We start from the raw sequence: 18916 nt of genomic DNA on the forward strand, positions 1-18916 counted from the left end.
AATAAACAAGATGAACCTGGAGCATCTCACAATCCCGGAAAGCAGAAAAAAATGATATAATTCTAACAAGAAATAATTACAGCTTCCAATGATAGGAATATGACCCAAACTGAACTGACCTGAGCAACAAGATAAAGTAGTATTAAATGACAACCCATAGTCTAAAATAAAGATTAATTTTTTAAAAATTACATTTATTGATTGCGTGTGTAAAGGTCAGAGGACAAGCTGGTGGCATTGGCTCCCCCCTTCCACCCTGTGGCTTTTGTTGCTCAAACACAGGTCATTGACCTTGGCCGCAAGCGCATTTAACTATTTTTGCTGGTCCCAAATTAAAGAATTAACAAATAAATGATTGAATAAACAGATGAATGGGGAAGAACACACACCTCTTCCTTGTAGAAAAATCCCAAATGTGTCTTATTGGGCATTCCTCCCACAAGGACAGGGGCTGTCTATCAACGCTCAACTCTGAGTGGCCTGTACTCTGTGATTTCTTCTAAGGAATATGGCACAGAAAGGCTGGTCAGGAGAGAAAAGAGTCACTTTTGGGAGAAATTAACAAAGGCCACCTCAGAAACGTCTTCAGTCAGGAGAAGAAAGGCCATGTTTACAGTTTGCTGTCTGTGAGGACAAGTTACTCCTGTACTCTCTACCCTCAGAAGCCTAACGCTAGTCTAGTCATGAAGAAAACACCAGCACGATTCCTTTAACAGAGAGCATCCTGTGATATCCTATGATATCCATGTCCCCAAAATGCTAAGCTGATAAAAATTAGAAAACCCAGAGGAACAGGTATGGCCTGGGAGTCTAAAGAATCATGCTGACCAAAAGTAAGGCAGAGGAGAGCCAGGACAGAAAATGGACTTTACATAGAATTAAGGTATTCTGAGCAAATGACCGTTAATAGTAAAGAACCAAGGCTGCTTCATCAATGGTAGTACATGTCCTATGCTGATGTGAGGTGTAAACACAGGAAACTGTTTGCTTCTGTAACTCTAAAAGAGGCCTTCAAAAGACAAAGTCTATTTTTTAAAGGATACCCTTAACATACATTATCTTTTATTTCTTCTAAAAAAAAGAAAAGAAAGAAAAGAAAAGCCAAAATCTAAGTACAGATTTCAGACTTATAAGGTTAACTACACACACACACACAGAGAGAGAGAAAGAGAGAGAGAGAGAGAGATTTGAGTTTTGGGGATTCAGTAGTTGCCTACAAGTGAGCATTTGTAAACAGAATGGAATCTCTATCGGATGGGGACAAGGACAGGGTCACTGTGGGACCTTTAGACTCCCTGGAGCTGCTTTAGATGGTGGGAGTAGTTGCCACGGGAGGGAGTCCTTCCCTGTTCCTTTTAGAATGAAAAACTAGTTATTTATTTTGGTCTCAGGAGTACAAGTGCTTGTCTCTGTGTCTTTGCACTGTGTGTGCAGTACACACAGAGATCAGAAGAAGGCAGTCAGATCCCCTGGAACTGGAGCTGCAGATGGTTGTTGTAAGCTGTCCTACAGGTGCTGGGAACCCGGGTCCTCTACAAGCACAGCAAATGCTTGTAACCACCGAGCCATCGCCACAGCCTTGCTCAGAACCTTTTAATCTTCTATAGCCGTCTGCCTCAATGGATTCCTGGTAGTTATTCATTCCTACTGAGCATGCTCCTACCCAGGTGCCCCTGCACCTGTTTACTTCCCTGCATGACTCGCCCACTCCACTCCCGAGTTTCTGCTTAAGCGTCGTTGTTCTGCCAGAGAGACCTTAGCGGCTAAAATAGCAACCACCACCTCATCATTAGCCGGCTTCATTTTTACCCCGAAGGGGCCACACTGCCTCTCCCCCGGTACTAATATAGAGTCTGCTTAGCTGCTCACTCTCTGTTGTCCTCAAACAGAGGGTGATTTCCATGAGAGCAAGCACTTTGTGTTTACTCTTTGTGGTCTCACCAGCACTCGGAAGGGAATCTAGTGCTTTGTGGGCAATAGCAGGCATGTGGTACCCAGGGAAGAACTATAGAAACAAGCGGATGTTAAAAACCTGTGTGATGTGGATGCATGTCTGTATAGATCAGGGCAATCACGCAGAGGTCAAAGGACAACCACGGATGTTATCCTTACCTTCCACCTTGTTTTTAGATGTAACAGCTTTGTGGTTCATTGCTCTTACTTCTAGGTTAGCTGGGCTGTGAGTGTCTGAAGTCTCCTGTCTTGGCCTCTTTTTTTTGCCATACTGGGAGAACAGGCTGGTGCTACTGTACCCGGATGTACCGAGGTTCTTGGGAACTGAACCCAGGTCTTACCCACTGGTGCAACTCCCCGGATGGATGATCTTTTGATGTAGCCAAACAGAGAATACCGTGAGACGCTAAGTGATGGCAAATCGTCACACTGTGCACGTCAGCTTCTCCGGTTCAGAGCTGGTGCAGAAGGGCATGTTTGTGGTCCCATCTACTGAGGAGACGAAGGCAGGAGGGCTGGAGCCAGCCCGAGGGACACAGTGAGACCCTGACTCCTTTAAATTTCCTTTCTGGAAAATCTTTTGTGACTTGTGTTAAAGTTCAGGTACACTAAGTAGACGATTCATTAAACAAATACTTACTGGTGGACACAAGGGTACAAAAGCAATCAATACCCACTTTGTGTCCTCCAGGTGCTCCATCCGTCTTTCCATCCATCTGTCCATCAGTCTATCCAATCCCTCTCCAGTGCTTTTGAGTCCCCATCAGATGCTTGACACCACATGCCTAAGACTGTATGTGTACCATCACCTTGTCTCTCTGTCCTGATGGATAATCCTCCCAACTGCAGGCAATTTCAGCATTTAGTTGTAGATGTGCCACTGACTAACTTTTTTGAAAAACCACTGAATTCTGAGTGTTTGTTTCTTTACTGGTAAGCATGGGTTTAAGGTCTCATTCCAGCCCCACCTCACAGTGCTGCTGGGAATGTCCCAGGAAGTGGAGATGAACCAAACACAAACGCTCTTTCTCTACTGTGAGGTCCCAAATACATGGAAGAGACTCTCTGCCAGAAAATGTTAAACACAAACCCAAATCCCACACAAACAAACCCAAACCCAAACTCAGACGGCTTCTCAGTGAGCCTCAGAGTCCAGGCAGCTGCTGTCATGGTGAGGACGATGTGCCAACACTCAAAGATCCCAAGCTGGACAGTAATCAGGACAGGCAGTCTACAGACCAAGTAGATCATCAATCATCTCGGGTTAAAATTTAAATCAAGAGATCATCAGCATCTCCCGTGTTCCTGGATCCCAGATGGGGCCCCCTTGGCTCTGTACACTCCATGTTCTTCAGAAGCCTCAGCAGTCCCCAAATCTCTTTCCTGTCTCTTTCAAACAAATCCTTGATGTATCTGGCTTTGGTCTTGTGAGATATAGCTTGACCAGAAATGAAAGTGATCCCTCAAGATTGACTTGTACCACTGTCAGGCCAGGATGTCTTCAGAAAAGGAAGATAGTGTAAATCTTCCAAATAGTAGTCAAGATCAATGGGCGTTGAAAGGAGGGAGGAAAAGGGGAAAGAGGAAGAGATAGAGGGAGGGAGGGCAGGAGGGAGAGGGAAAGAAAAAGAGGGTGTGGTGTAGCATGATTAGTAAAAACTCAGAGACAGAAATTGGGGTTCAACCTGAAGGTCAGAAAAGCAAAACAGCCAGTTACTGGTTCTTACCTCAACCTCAGCCCCAAATGGTGATCCTGCCTCCAGGAATCTCAGAAAGAACTGTGACTGAGAGCTGTCTCCTCCTGTCTTATCTTCCTCTCCCGTGCTGAGATTAAAGGCATGCACCACTACTACCCTGTTTCTATAGCAAACTAGTGTGGCTACCAGGATTAAAGGTGTGTGTCACCACTGCCTGGCCCGTAAGGCTGATCAGTGCTGTTTTACACTCTGAACTTCAGGCAAGTTTTATTTATTAAAATACAAATGAAATATCACTACAGTGTGGGGAGAGAATAAATACAGGACAAAGCAAAAAGTAACAGAGCAAGCAATGAGAGAATCCATACTTGAATAGATATCCTTTCTTGATGTGGGAGTGTCATATATCAATCTGTTGATTTCATTGGCTAAGCAATAAAGAAACTGCTAGGCCCATTGGATAGGCCCACCCTTAGGTGGGTGGAGTAAACAGAACAGAATGCCGGGAGGAAGAGGAAGTGAGGGCAGACTCCACAGCTCTCCTCTCGGGAGCAGACGTCCGTCTGCCATGCTCCCGGCTCCTGGGCAGACACCGCGATGAAGCTCTGAAGCTCCGACCCAGGATGGACTTAGGCTAGAATCTTCCCGGTAAGACCGGTGCTACACAGATGATAAGAAATGGGCTAGTCCAGGTGGGAGAGTTAGCCTAGAAGATGCTAGGTAGAAATGGGTCAAGCAGTGTTTAAATGAATACAGTGTCTGTGTAATTATTTCGGGGCATAAGCTAGCCGAGCAGGCGGCTGGGGTTTTTGGGGTCACAGCCCTGCCGCCCCTATTACTACACTTTCTAGAATCACAGTAGACTTGAACTTCGGAGTTTTCCAGTCTATTTATGCTCCCTCTTCCTAATGGGATGGATAACACTGTCAGCATGAACAGAAAAGGCATGGCCAACAGACATTGCTGGTGCAGTCGTTATGGAGACAGATTCTTCCTCAGCACGCTCACAGGACTCAAACAGTTTTTAATGAAATGCCCCGAACATATTCTGTTCCTTCAGCCTTCTTCCCTCTGGATCAGCACGTCCTGGGCTACTGTTAACACCATCTACAGGAACGTGAAGGGTATCTCTGGATCAGTATGTCCTGGGCTACTACTGTTAACACCATCTACAATAACGTGGAGAGTATCTATCTATTTGCAGCACATGTTATGGGTCAAGCCCTAAAAACAAAACAAAAAAAACACTACTGCTTGCAAGTACCAGAGCATCGTTTTGTAGAAACTCCAAGTTCTCTTTGGGATGCCCCCATGGGTCTCGTATCCAGGCCCTTCTTAGTTACAGTCCAATAGATGTAACTTGTTGTTGTCTTGAGACAGTCTCACAATGTATTTCAGGCTAGTATCAAATTTGTAATCTCTCTGCCTCCATCTCCTGAGTGCTGGGGTTACAGGCATGTGCCATCATACTGGCTGGTATTGTTCTTTTTAGAAGATGACATGACAGACTTTATTGTGAGGAGGCCATAGGACATTACACTAGAGGAGAAGCGATCCAACTTCCTTTTCCTTAGTTTCTTGTTTTTAAGGAAAATTCTCAAGCATACACATGAAGTGCAGTACACAGATGCATATCTACTCACCACCTCGCTTCATCAATTGACACTGTGCCAATCTCGATCCACTGATGCCCACTCCGTCAGTGGTTACACTGTAAGCCAGCAATGGACACGGGCCAATTGGACCACTACCTTTCGGCATTTTGCCATTTCTTTCATTGTTTAAAGATGCAGAGGCTCCAGATAGCCCAGCAAGGTTTCTGATTACTCTCCTACAGTGGAAGATGGTGGGAGTACACAGGCCTAGGACTCACATTGCTCCATATGAAAGACTAAAACCTTGATCACTAGTTTATAATCATCTAATTGATTATTCTTGTTATGGTAAGAACTGTTCAAGTCTCTTTATAGTTATTATTTACTAAAAAACAAGGGATAGATGGTGTAGGACAATTCTATGTTCTGCCAATTATGTTTTAAATACATTCTGATTGGCAAGAAGCCAGGCAGGAAGTAGAGGCGGGACAACCAGACAGGAAGTAGAGGCGGGACAATGAGAACAGGAATATTCTGGGAAGAAGGAAGCTCTTTCCCTAGTCCTGTCCAGACATCGAAGAAGCACGATGTGACCTGCCTCACTGAAAAAGATACTGAGCCTTGTGGCTAACATAGATAAGAATAATGGGTTAATATAAGTCTTAAGAGTTAATAAGAAGCCTGAGCTAATGGGCCAATCAGTTTATAACTTATGTAGACCTAAACGGCTGTGGGAACTGGGCAGGACAGAAAAACCAACAAGCAGGTCCGCATGTTACAGATAGGAGGGTTGAATAGATGGTTCAGTGGTTAGGAACGGGCTGCTTTCTGGGTTCAATTCCCAGCACCCACACGGCAGCCTCAACCATTTGTAACACCAGTAGTTGAGAGAAGACAGAAGAGAAAGCTGTTTCAGGGAAAGGTTCTGAGGAGGACGGGAGATCCAAGACTATAGTCTTTGAGCAGTGAACCTCAAGTGCTGAAGAAACGGGACCCAGGACATCAGCCCCCTTCTGCAGGAACTGGGGACTGTGTAAAGACAAGGAGGCTGAAAACGTGGATGAGCTATGCATAGGCACCGCTCACTAACTATCATGTGACTCACTTACTACGTGGGCTAACCACCTTGTAGCACACTACTGAACTGATCTGCCAAAACCTCACTGTTTTTCCCATGTGGAAACTCTCCTGGTCTTCCTTGGCAGGAGGCAAGGCTTCTGGCACAGAACTTGAGTATAGGAGCAGTTTCATTGTGGCTGGGTCTCTGAGGCAGGGAACTTGTAGCTCCGTGGTCCCTCCTCAGGCACTGATGGGAGCTGGTATATTGGCTGCCAGGACATGGCTTCTTAGCTCTGACAATGCCAATGCTTTTGCAAAAAAAAAGACTCCTCCAGCTGCCGGAGGGCTGGGACAAATTCGGGCTTCTGTTTAATACCTTAGGGCAGTGGTTCTAGGGAGCTTGAAAACATACCGAAAGCCTGACTCCCCTCCATACTAATTCAACCAGGAGCTGCGACAGTGGCCTGGCTCCCAGGAGACACCACCCCACCCTCGGCAGCCGGGTGGAGAGGCTTAGCTTTAAAGAAGCTGCTGGTGCCCTCCCCTCGTCTTGCTTCCTTCCTCTGCCTTCTTTGTCAGGGTCATCTTTTACCTCAGAGCCTTTGAGATAGAAGAGACATTCCTTTTAGACCTGACTATTCAGGTCATGCTGGTTTCATAAAATGAATTGAGGGAGATTTTCATCTTATTCTCTGGTCTCAAAGAGTCAGAATAACAAAGGACGTACCTGGTTTTCAAGGCTACTACTGCCCAGTTATAAGACGATGAAGGCCGTTTAAAAGGGGCATCTTTCGTAAGTCTAACGTGTTTCACAGTTATTGCTCCATTCAGATGCTTTGCTTCTTTGGGGGCAAATATGAGAACTTACATTCTGCCAGAAACTCAGCTTTCTCCAGATTATTGCCATAAATTTCCTAATGCAATGAATTGGGTGAGGCATCTCCTTTTTCCTTGTGATCTTGCAGACCAAGTGTTTCACAAATCTCTGTGCTGATAATCATCAGGAACTGTGCATGACACACGTGGTTCTAACTGCTCTACAAGGACTAACTCATTTCTTCCTCAAGGCACATTCAGCCGGGGAGGCGCACAGGTGCCCCAACCCTCATGTTACAGATGAGTCCCTCAGTCTCATTGTGCAGGGGAGTTAACTGGCCTTTAGGTCATATGGCGGCAGGCAGCTCTAACGTTTTGCCTGTCAACTTCTGCATATAAGAGAGAATAAGTGAACAATTATGATTCTGCCTATGTTTTTGATTATATTATTCTAGGGGTCAAGTGCCTGTAATCCCAGAACTCAGAAGCCTGGGGCAGGAAGAACTTAAGTTTGAAGTTACATAACGAGATGCCGTTTCAATAAAACCAAGGGCCAGAGAGACAACTCAATGGTAGGGTGCTTGTGCAGGATGTAGCAGAACCCCGGTCCCCAGTCTCAAAACAAAAGAATTTTAAAGGAAACAAGAATAGTAACAAAGCAGGGATGGGTTCCACGTGGTCTAGTTAAAGTTCTGTGGCCAGAGAAGACTCTACTGGCAAAGAGTGGCCTAAAGATCGAAGTCTTTGACCTCTAATGATCGGGTGGATTTCACACCATGTGACCCTTTTGGAGGCCTGGTTCAAGGTCACTCAAACATTTAATTGCTTTGAATGGTCACTCGGACAATGAGAGAGGCCTTTACAAAAGCCACAGAGTGGACATGAATTGATGCTGAAGAAACCCACAATTACTTAAAAGGGGGTGAGCAGCTGTGATCGATGCCTGGCAATCACAGGGTACAAACTCCATGTGACAAGACGTATTTAAAACCTCTTCCAGCTGGCACTCTGCTGCTTCGACAGGGAGGTCCATTCTTCTCGCTTTAGTTAAGCCTTCAGGAAGTTTCTGCACTTGACATCAGTAGCCAGCGTTCGCTGTGGGACAACGCTGCTGATTGGCCAGTAGCCAGTCAGGAAGTAGAGGTGGAGCAATGAGAACAGGGGAGTTCAGGGAAGAGGAAAGCATCAGTCTGCAATCGTCATCCAGACACAGAGGAAGTAAGATGAGAATGCCTCGCTGATAAATGGTACCAAGCCACGTGGCTGACACAGACAAGAATTACGGGCTAATATAAGTTATACGAGTTAATAAGACACCTGAGCTAATAGGCCAACCAGTTTATAACTAATGTAGACCTTGGGAATAACAGCATCAGTCAAGCCAAACCCTGTGCTTTCTCTGTCCTTGCATTTCTGCCTCTGCCACTGCAGTTTCCTCGGCCAAGAATGTCACGTCTCCATCTTTGGGGAATCTAACTGCAAAGAATGCTTCAAGGAAGCTGATGTTTTCAGTCCTCTTTCCAATCACTCAGTCCGGGCCAGCACTTATGTGAATCACGTGTGCTGGGCCTTTGAACCTGTACCACATGTACCACTTATGTGAACCACGTGTGCTGGTCCTTTGAATCTGTACCACGTGTACCACTTATGTGAACCACGTGTGCTGGTTGAATCTGTACCACGTGTACCACTTATGTGAACCACGTGTGCTGGTTGAATCTGTACCACGTGTACCACTTATGTGAACCACGTGTGCTGGGCCTTTGAACCTGTACCACGTGTACCACTTATGTGAACCATGTGTGCTGGGCCTTTGAACCTGTACCACGTGTACCACTTATGTGAACCACGTGTGCTGGGCCTTTGAATCTGTACCACGTGTACCACTTATGTGAACCACGTGTGTTGGTTGAACCTGTACCACGTGTACCACTTATGTGAACCACGTGTGTTGGTTGAATCTGTACCACGTGTACCACTTATGTGAACCACGTGTGCCGGTCCTTTGAATCTGTACCACGTGTACCACTTATGTGAACCACGTGTGCTGGGCCTTTGAATCTGTACCACGTGTACCACTTATGTGAACCACGTGTGCTGGGCCTTTGAACCTGTACCACGTGTACCACTTATGTGAACCACGTGTGCTGGGCCTTTGAACCTGTACCACGTGTACCACTTATGTGAACCACGTGTGCTGGTCCTTTGAATCTGTACCACGTGTACCACTTATGTGAACCACGTGTGCCGGTCCTTTGAATCTGTACCACGTGTACCACTTATGTGAACCACGTGTGCCGGTCCTTTGAACCTGTACCACGTGTACCACTTATGTGAACCACGTGTGCTGGTCCTTTGAATCTGTACCATGTGTACCACTTATGTGAACCACGTGTGTTGGTTGAATCTGTACCACGTGTACCACTTATGTGAACCACGTGTGCTGGTCCTTTGAATCTGTACCACGTGTACCACTTATGTGAACCACGTGTGTTGGTTGAATCTGTATCACGTGTACCACTTATATGTACCACATGTGCTCGGCCTTTGTATTCGTTGACTGGTTCAGTCTTCAAAAGAGCATCTAGGTATTGCAAGTCTGTTCCATTAGATGAAGACAATGAGACCACAGAAGAATGAAGCCACTTTCTCAGGACTGTGCAACCTCGACATTCGGAGGTGGGATGTGGACCCAGGATATCTGCTGTGGACTCCATTAAAGCTACAAAAGAGCTTACACTCAGGGGCTGGGGATGTTTCCAAATACTTGCGTTATTGGATTATTTACACCACAATCGTTGCTCTGAGCTCTTAGACCCATTGGTATTTTTTTTCCAATAGTCCTTCTTCAGGGGAAGCTGTTTCAGTTTTGAATATCAAATCTTCACTTCCTACATACACACTCACTCATACAACCTGGTCCCTCCTACCCATAGGTCACTGACCTGCCGCTTCCCCTAGTGGGCATCTTTAGTGTCCAGTGACTGGCTCCTTACGTATGCCTACCCCACCTTCTTGTCCTTTCTCTTCCAGATCCAACTAGGAAGAGAATGCTTCATTGGGGCATTTGAAGGGCTTAGCATTTGAAGGGCTGTTCACTCTCCTCGTCAGGGGAAGAACTGAGGGACTCAGTCTCTCATAGTCTGCGTGTTCTTATATCTCAGTTAAAGTTAACGCCAGCATTTTCCCAAGATGGCCGAAGAAAGGGAAGGAAGAGTGGGAGCGTGTGGTGGTTGGAATAGGAAAGCCCCCCATAGGCTCATAGATCTGAATGCTTGGTCACCAAAGAGTGGCCTTGGGAGCAGTGGCCATCTCAGAGGAAGTGTGTCACTGGGGGTGGACTTTGAGGTCTCAGATGCTCAAGCCATGCCCAGCATGGCCTGCTGTCTTCCTGCTGCCTATGGATCCAGATGTGGAACTCTCAGCTACCTCTCTAACACCACATCTGCTCACATGCAGCTTTCCACCGTGACTATAACGGTCAGCCAGGCACAGTTAAATGGTTTTCTTTGTAGGAGCTGCTGTGGCATGGTGTCTTTTCACAGCGATACAGTGGTGACCAAGACAGAGAGACAGGTGAAGGAAGAGCAGGTAAAAGGACAGAACAAGAACCTTAGAGAGGAAAGCCGGGGTCTGTCTTAGACCCAGGGCCAGGTTCTCAGCATTGCTGTTGCTGCTGCACCCGCACAGAGCTAGGGTTGAATCCGTGTTCCCTGGGCTGTAGCGGGAGCTGCAGGAGGCGGCTGTCCCGTTCAGCAGTTAGAACAAATCTCAGTGCCTGTTCCTGGCGGGTGAAGGAGCCACGCTGGGCTGTTCTGATCACCACCTGTCTGTCAAAGAACTGAGCTCTCCAGGGTTCTCCATGTCCCTCAGGGCAACATGGTGAGGACAGCTATGATCACTCAGGATTTTGTTTTTTTTTTCACCAATGGCTATTCACAGAACATGCCAGGTGGTGTCCATATAGGGTGCTGGGGATGTCTGACCCACCAGCCATCAATTCTTACGGACTCAGTTTCCTTTCAGGACCCATTGAGAACACCCTGGTGGTTCCAGCTCCCTCTAAATCTGTTTTCTGACTTGGAGGAAAAAGGGCAGAAGCCTCCATTAGAGCAAAATTGGTTTTTACATCTGTGAAATGATGTTCTCTAAGACAGCAATCCCGAACATTAATCAAGTATCAATCACAGACAGGAGTAGAAAATAGAGCTGTGTTGTTATTCAAGTCTTGTTTGCCGCAGAGTGAGGGCTGATTGAGGGGGGAAGCCTGGTAATGAGATCCCAAGCAGGGTAGAAAGCAGGAGCTGCAGCCCCTGGCTTCAGAGGTAGATCTGCACACGGAGGCTGTGCTGCTGGGCCTCAGTTTCCCCATTTCTACAATGAGAACCATGTACATCTCTCAGGTCACTGAGGGATAACATGTAAGGACACATGGGAATGGCCTGGCTGTCCTAGGCTCTGTGCAGAAGTAAGGATCTATTAGACATGCTTGATATGACCAGAAGAAAAAAAATCTACTCGGGAGAGGGCCCTTTCTCTTGCCTGAGTGTTCCCTTAGGATGTACTCAGATACACCGTACCAGACCAGGGGAAGCCTCTGTCTTTCTCATTCGGGGGTCTCTGCTGCCTAGTCCCTACCCAACAGGCCTCCCCTCCCTTCCCTCCCTCCCTCCCTCCCTCCCTCCCTCCCTCCCTCCCTCCCTCCCTCCCTCCCTCCTTCCCTTCCTCTTCCTCCTTGGCACTTCCCACTGTTCTGTTGTGGCCACTCCACCTTCCCGGCATCTGACCTCACGGCTCCCAAAAGGATAACCTGAACCTGAGACATCTCTAGGGGGAAATCGAGGGCCTCTTTACAGCGTGCCTGGTGTGCAACCTTCCAAAGTGTTGAGGCCACCGTGGCAAAGTAGATAAAAGACACATGATATACGGCATTATCCTGGATTTAAACTGTGTTTGTCTTTACCTTTGCTACAATGTATAATTGACAAAATGATGTCTCCTGCTTTTGTTAATTTTACTATGTTATTTAAGAGAATATCTAATTTTAGGGCATTCATATTCAAATATGAATATGAATTTAAGGCTGAAAATAGATATAATACACGAAACTCTCAAACAGTTGAGAGAAAATAAACTAATGATGTATTACATCCATCTCCACACGTGTGATCATGTCCATTGTATGGAAAGTAGTGTCTGGATTACTGTTTTAACTTTGCTGACAACTTTAAATGCTCTTCTTCCCTGGAAAGATGCAACACAGTTGGCCAGTGTTTGACCTCTCAATTCTTCATGTGAATGATGGAGTAGGATCCTCCTGAATTTCTCATACCGTTCCTCATGCCCGAGGTGGTAACGGCAGGGTCCTGAAAGACCACCTTATGCAACCCTTCAAGAAGATGCAACCAAGCCCAGATAGCTCTCGGGTTAACTCCGCCTAGTGGGTGTTGGAGCTGGCCCTGGATCCTAGGCACGGCATCCTCTACTTCACACTCTATGGCTGTGTAACCATCAGGTGTGGCCTGTCCTGTTCTCACCCCCTCTGCTCTCTGCAGCACTGCTATACTGACCACTCTCAGATCTGCCTCTGTAAACCTGACCTCGGCCTGAAGTCCATCCCCCTGCCAACTCCAGGCCACTAACCAGCACAGCTCATGTAACATGTCAGAATCAAATGCTGAATTCTCGCCTGCCCCTGCTTTTCCTTATCTTGGGTCCAGAGTTCATCCATTTCACTCAGCAATCAATGATTACTTGAATCAAAACATCACATACTCTCTTATTAGTGTGTACAATTTTATGGGTTTTATGTACCAGTCAATAAAACAAATTTAGTTAATAAAAGAGAGCTTGTGTCATTATTCTTATAGACTGGAAGGCAAGAAAGGCAAAGGGCCACTGAGACATGAGAAGGCTCAGTGGGTAAACAAAAGTGCTTACAGCCAAGTCTGGTGATGCTAGGAATCCCGGGTGGCAGGAAAGACTCCCAAAAGCTGTCTGCTGATCATCACACACACACACACACACACACACACACACACACACACACACACACACGTATACACACACAGAGAAAACAAACAAATGTTTTGATACACACTACACAGCCCAGGCAGACTTTGACTCAGGGCAGTCCTCCTCCTACCTTAACCTGCCAAGCGCTGGGATCACAGGTGAGCAAGAATGCTCTCTCTCTCTCTCTCTCTCTCTCTCTCTCTCTCTCTCTCTCTCTCTCTCTCTCTCTCTCTCTCTCTCCAAGACTGGGTTTTTCTTTATGTAGCCCCAATGGTCCTGGAACTCACCCTGTAGACCAGGCTGGCCTTGAACTCTGAGATTTGCCTGCCTCTGCCTCCCGAGTGCTGGGACTAAGGGGCCACCACCGTCTGGCTTAGGAATGAAAACCATTCAACAGCAGTTTGATGGTACCTGTGACTTGGTTTTTTCTTTCTTCATTTCTTTTTATCCACATGTTTGTCTGTGATATATGCTGTACGACTGTGAATACACGCTACACGTGTATCTGTGGACACCAGGGAAAGTGTTGGGTCCATTGGAACTGGAGTTACAGGGGTGTGAGCCACCTGATGTGGGTGCTAGGATCTGAACGTGGGTCCCTCCGCAGGAGCAGTAAGTGATCTTCACCACTGAACCACCTCTCCAGCCACGGTTCAGTTTTCTTCACCAGCGCTTTTATACTTATTTTGCCTTTATTATGAAGGCTTAGGCGTTCTTGTCTTTGGAGCTGTCACTTGCGGTGTGCGAGCAGGGGACAGGAAGTTCTCAGCTGTCACGTTCAGCACAGGGCCACTCAGAAAAGCCACAAAACCCCACCGCCAGGTGTTAAGGACAAGATGTAGCACTACTTGGGCTAGCTGATGTGAATCACTTCTGGGCTCCTGAGGTCGCAGGTCTGGAATAGGTCGGCATACCTGCCTCCTCCTCCACCAGGTCTAAGTCCATGGTTGAGAGTGACTTTAGCTGAGTTCTGGACACACTGTTCTTTCAAAATGGCCCAGGTCACAGGGTTTCTCCCTGCACTATAAACACGGTCTTCATGCACATACACCACTAGGCTCTACGGGATTTACCAGCTGTTCAACAAAGGGGCCCTGTGTCCTTCCCTAAATACACTTGGGACGGTGTGGACAGACCACAGGGGCTTCACGGGTCTACTGTGACTTCCAAGGAAGGCCCTCTTCTCAGCCCCCAAGGCCTCTTCTGCCATTAGCCTGCCAGCATTTCAAAAAATAAATTCTGTGAGCAGTTAAACACGATGAATAATAGAATTTTCTATTTATGATTGTTCTTTTTAAAACGATAACCTGTCAGTTTCTCCTTGAAGTCTGTAACAGTTTACCCACAGCTCCTCGAAACAAAGCCGCCATTTGACAGGTCTCTACTTCTTCCTGTTTGCCGTCCTCAGCTTCCTATGGTTTTTAAGCTTGCCAGTCCCTGGGATGCGGGATAGCAGTGAGAAGGCGGGTGAAGGAGGGCAGATCTTTTACGCAGTCATAACACACAGAGAAAAAAAAACCAATTACAACACACTGTACAATGACATCTCATAGTTAGAGACCAACGTATGGCAGCCAAGAAAACACAACACGCCCAGCACCTCAGAAAGGCTTGGTGAACTGGCTCATAGTTTTGTGTCCAGGGCTTAAATGAGAACTCTATGGGGCAGAAGACTAGGAAGCAGAAAGAATTGCGATGTTGGAGAGACTAGGAGCAACAAGGAACCCACAGACCTTGGCTAGAACCCCATAATGGGCTGAGCCCTGTAGCCTTTGACCTTGGACTTTGATAGGGAAATCCTGTGGCAGTGAGGGCTCTTTTCCGTGGAGCTAAACCTGTAAACTTGCCTAGAGGTTGAAGCTGAAGAGGATTCCAGAAGGAGACAGAGCTGTTGCACTCATAGCAGACAGCTAAGCGACAAGACCCGGGTGGCCAAGTGGCTGCAGCTCTTCTCCGTCTCCAATTCTCCTGAGAAGTTCTTCGGGGGCTTATCTAGGTTAGCAGGGAATTCTGGGAAATGCACCAGTCTTGCCCCGTGGGCGCTGGGTTTCACATCAGAAGACGGTGGCACTCTGGCTTTCCAGTCCTTTCCACTGTGTCGCTGTGACTAAGAAGTTCCGTCATCTGAGATGCGGATACGAACCTCACTACTGACTTCAGCTGGGCCCCTTGAACATCTGGTTCTTTGGAGCATAACATGTCCTGCTTGTCTCTCCTTTTCTCCTTTCCGGTGCCGCCGATGGCGCCTGGGACCTCGCTCATATCCCAGCCTTTCAGGGTGTTTACCCCCCTATGGCCCTCAGGTTGTGTTTCCCATGGCCTTGCCTTCCCCATCTGCTTGTGTCTCATAGCTAATGCCACCGAAGCCCTGCTGCAGCCCTGAGCATAGTCCCTGTGCCCTGCATGACTGACCCCCAGTGCCCCTGTGCTAAGTGGATTAGGAACAAGGAGCGGAACATTCTACAATCATCCTGATGCCTTCAAGACTGTCGCAAATGACTAGGGCATTTTCACTGTTAAGCTTCTAAATGAAGCAGCTCTTTCTTGCAGGCACAAGCTAATTAAGTGATTATATACAGCAAAGTGGTCATCGCACATCGAACTGCTGCAAAATAGCAGCAGAGCCGGCGAGAGCCGGTGCTGCGGGCTCACAGGCAGCTGAGCTGCAACTGCCGAGTCCTCGATGACGGCTGGAAAGGAAGCCCTTGTGGAGCCGTCCTAGTATGGGAAGCGGGAAAGAACAGGGCTGGGCAGGGCTGTGACTCAAGTCCCAGTGATGACAGCAGTTGTCACGGAACCTTGGCCACACAGCCTATGAGCCTTCCTATGCCCCAATCAGTCCTGCCTCAAGCCTGCTGTGTGGTGATAGCAGCTGAGAGAATAGATAGAAAGCAGCAGAGACAGGCGGATCTCTGTGAGTTCGAGGCCAGCCTGGTCTACAAGAGCTAGTTCCAGGACAGGAACCAAAAGCTACGGAGAAACCCTGTCTCGAAAAATAAATAAATAAATAAAAAAAAAAGAAAGCAGCGGAGGGAAGAAGAAACATGGTGGGAAGCCACGCCCACCTAGCCTTCACGGAGGGAAGCCACGCCCACCTGGCGTTGACCTGCTTTTGGTCCACCCGCTGGTCTTCAAGCTTTCCAGGCAAGTGCCTCTCCTCGCTGAGGACCTCCCCAGCCCCAGTGAGGACGTTGCCAATGAGATCTGCCGCAGCATGAGATTGACAAGATAAAAATAGGGCCTTTGTGGAGCTAGCGCTTGCTGTTCTTGCAAAGGACTCAAGATTGGATCTGAGTAGACATAGCTGTGGCTCACAAACATTTGTAACTCCAGTTTTAGGGGACCCGACGCCATCCTTTGACTTTTGCAGGTACTTGGTTCATATGTAGTACACATGCATACATTCAGGCAAAACATACCCATAAAATAGTCTAAAGAAATTTAAAACAAGGCCTTTGGGATGAACTTGGAAAGCCCTCTTCTTCTCTCCCTCCCTCTATCCCTCCCTCCCTCCCTTTCTCTCCTTTTGCCTTTTTGAGACACAATCCCATGTATCCCACGCTGGTCTCAAACTCCTGATCCTCTGGCCTTTCCCTCCTAAGCGTTGGGGTCACAAGGGTGCACTACTGTGATGGTTTCGAGCTTGAGTTTTCTGTGGCTGATGTCCCCATTGCCCCTCTGTTACAGGGGACAGAGCAGTGAAGTCCCTCCATTCTGAACGCCGTTTCTGCAGAGAACCCTTCCGAGAACCACAACAGAAAGTCTCCCACAGACCTGTAGGTAGACCCTGCCTGAAACAGACATGAAGCCTTGTGAGCGTGGGCACCGAACCTCCATTCTCTTTATCTGCATCCCCAGCGGGCTCTGGTGGAAAGAGTGCTGGATGTGAGGCTCCGGGTCTTAAAATCCTGCCCCTCAAAAGCCATCCCACCCATTCTCGGGCGCCTCCTCTAGTCCCTGGGACTGTGTGCGGTCCGATTGGGACAGGGTGTGGAGAGTCGCTTTCAGGTCCCAGAGTGCTGTGCAAGTCCGTTTGCTTTCCAAGTGCTGCATATCCATAGGCTTTCTTGTCGAGGACGAGGAGGCACAGAGGGGAAGGGTCAGCATTCAGTGGCGGAGTGAATGTCATTTGATCAGAGTGACAGAAGATCACAACCTACCTTGGTCACTCTGCACAGTGTTTGCCAGTCTGGTCCCTCGTTTAAGGGCTACATTTGTCTATCCGACACGTGTTTACTGATTGCCCGCTATGAGAGCTGACTGACAGCAAAACCAAACCAAGCCCAGAGTCCCGAAATCTAGCCCACCTGTCCCTAAACAGGTGTGGGCTCGCCTGCTGAAGAGGGAACAACCTCCAGGCAGCTTGATGAAAGCGCCCCATGTTGTATTTTTGTGAGATTCTAGATTTCGACTGAAAAATATTAACAAGTTCAGATGAACCATAAAAGAAAGGGTGAAACTTCTGCCCCTTCCCCTCTGAGGCTCTCCCTGTGTGCCACCTCAGGTTTCTGGGGTCTCATTCATTATGACCGGACTCCCTGTTGAAATGTCCACCCAGCTTACTAATACCCCATGGATCTTCATCTGATGGGGAATAAAGGCCTTAAAGGGACTACGCGCAAGCTGGAGGGAGGGTAATTCTAAAGGGGACACTAAGACCACCGCCTTGGGATAGCTACTCCTTGTAGCCGGGCATCTTGGAGGGGGACAAGAGAGGCAGAAGAAGCAGGATCTGTCAGCAATGAGTCCCCCAGCAAATCTCATGCTAAGAATGGATACAAAGGTTCAGAGGGGCACGGCAGCAAGCAGGAGGAGTCCTGTGAGGGTCTAGTTTTGATGTGGGGTAGGTGACAGTGCAGGCTAAAGAAACAACCACATAAGGAGCCCAGCAGAACAAGGACATTTACGGCAGCCACGCCTCGGAGAAGCCCCGTGTACAAGTTCCTTCCTCATCAGGCCTGACCTCACCAGCTGACAAAGCCCACCAGGGAGCTTCCAGATGAGTTTACAACTTCTCACAGTGAGAAAAGAGAGTAAATTTTCTAGTCTGTGATGCCACTCCCAAAGCCAAAATTCTTGAAAGAGAAGCCATGAGATTCCCCAGATAGACTCCATAAAAGAAAACCTTGGGGAAATAAGTACACTGGCAATCACTCAGAGCAAAGTACTACATCGGGCAGACACCTCCATGAGCCACCCAACAGGGACAGAACTGGCTCAGTCCCTAGGCCAGAGTGAGTCTAGACACTAGCAGCCAAGTTCTCCCTCTGAAGGAGTCACTTAGTCTTAAAATTCATGTTGCCTCAGGCATGGCCACCCAAGGGCAGAGCCTTAGACACTGGGCCACTCTTCTGTTTATTACACACCTGGATTGGGGGCGTTTGGTCTGGAGACAGTCTCCCACTGTAGCTTCCGCTGGCCTCTCCCGAGAGCTGGGATAAGAGGGATAAACCACCACACAGAGCTCTTCAAAGCCTGTCCGCATCATCTCTTTCTTTCCTCGCAACACCGACCTACTAAAGACTGTGCCACCTAACGTGCAGCTTAGAATACAGCCACGCGCACTCAATTTTAACACTACTATCACCTGAAAGCCGTCTTGTTTCGCAGCCATGTTCTTCAGGATGATACGACCCGTGGCCACTGTTTTCTCATGACCACATGGGCCAAGAGATCCTTCAAAATAGTGCTAACAAGGCAGAGAGGGAAGCAAGGCCAAGTGAATCTTCCATGGCACTAGAGGGGTGTGTGTGTGTGTGTGTGTGTGTGTGAGAGAGAGAG

General features: G+C 47.7%; 1 protein-coding gene across 13 annotated transcripts in view; it reads right to left on the reverse strand.

Annotated features, from left to right (window-relative positions):
* Atxn7l1 (ataxin 7 like 1) overlaps positions 1-18916 on the reverse strand; it is a 214293-nt gene that overhangs the window by 91348 nt on the left and 104029 nt on the right. The window lies entirely within an intron of this gene.

The sequence above is a fragment of the Microtus pennsylvanicus genome, chromosome 14, assembly GCF_037038515.1.
Source record: "Microtus pennsylvanicus isolate mMicPen1 chromosome 14, mMicPen1.hap1, whole genome shotgun sequence".
In the NCBI taxonomy this organism is placed as follows: Eukaryota; Metazoa; Chordata; class Mammalia; order Rodentia; family Cricetidae; genus Microtus; species Microtus pennsylvanicus.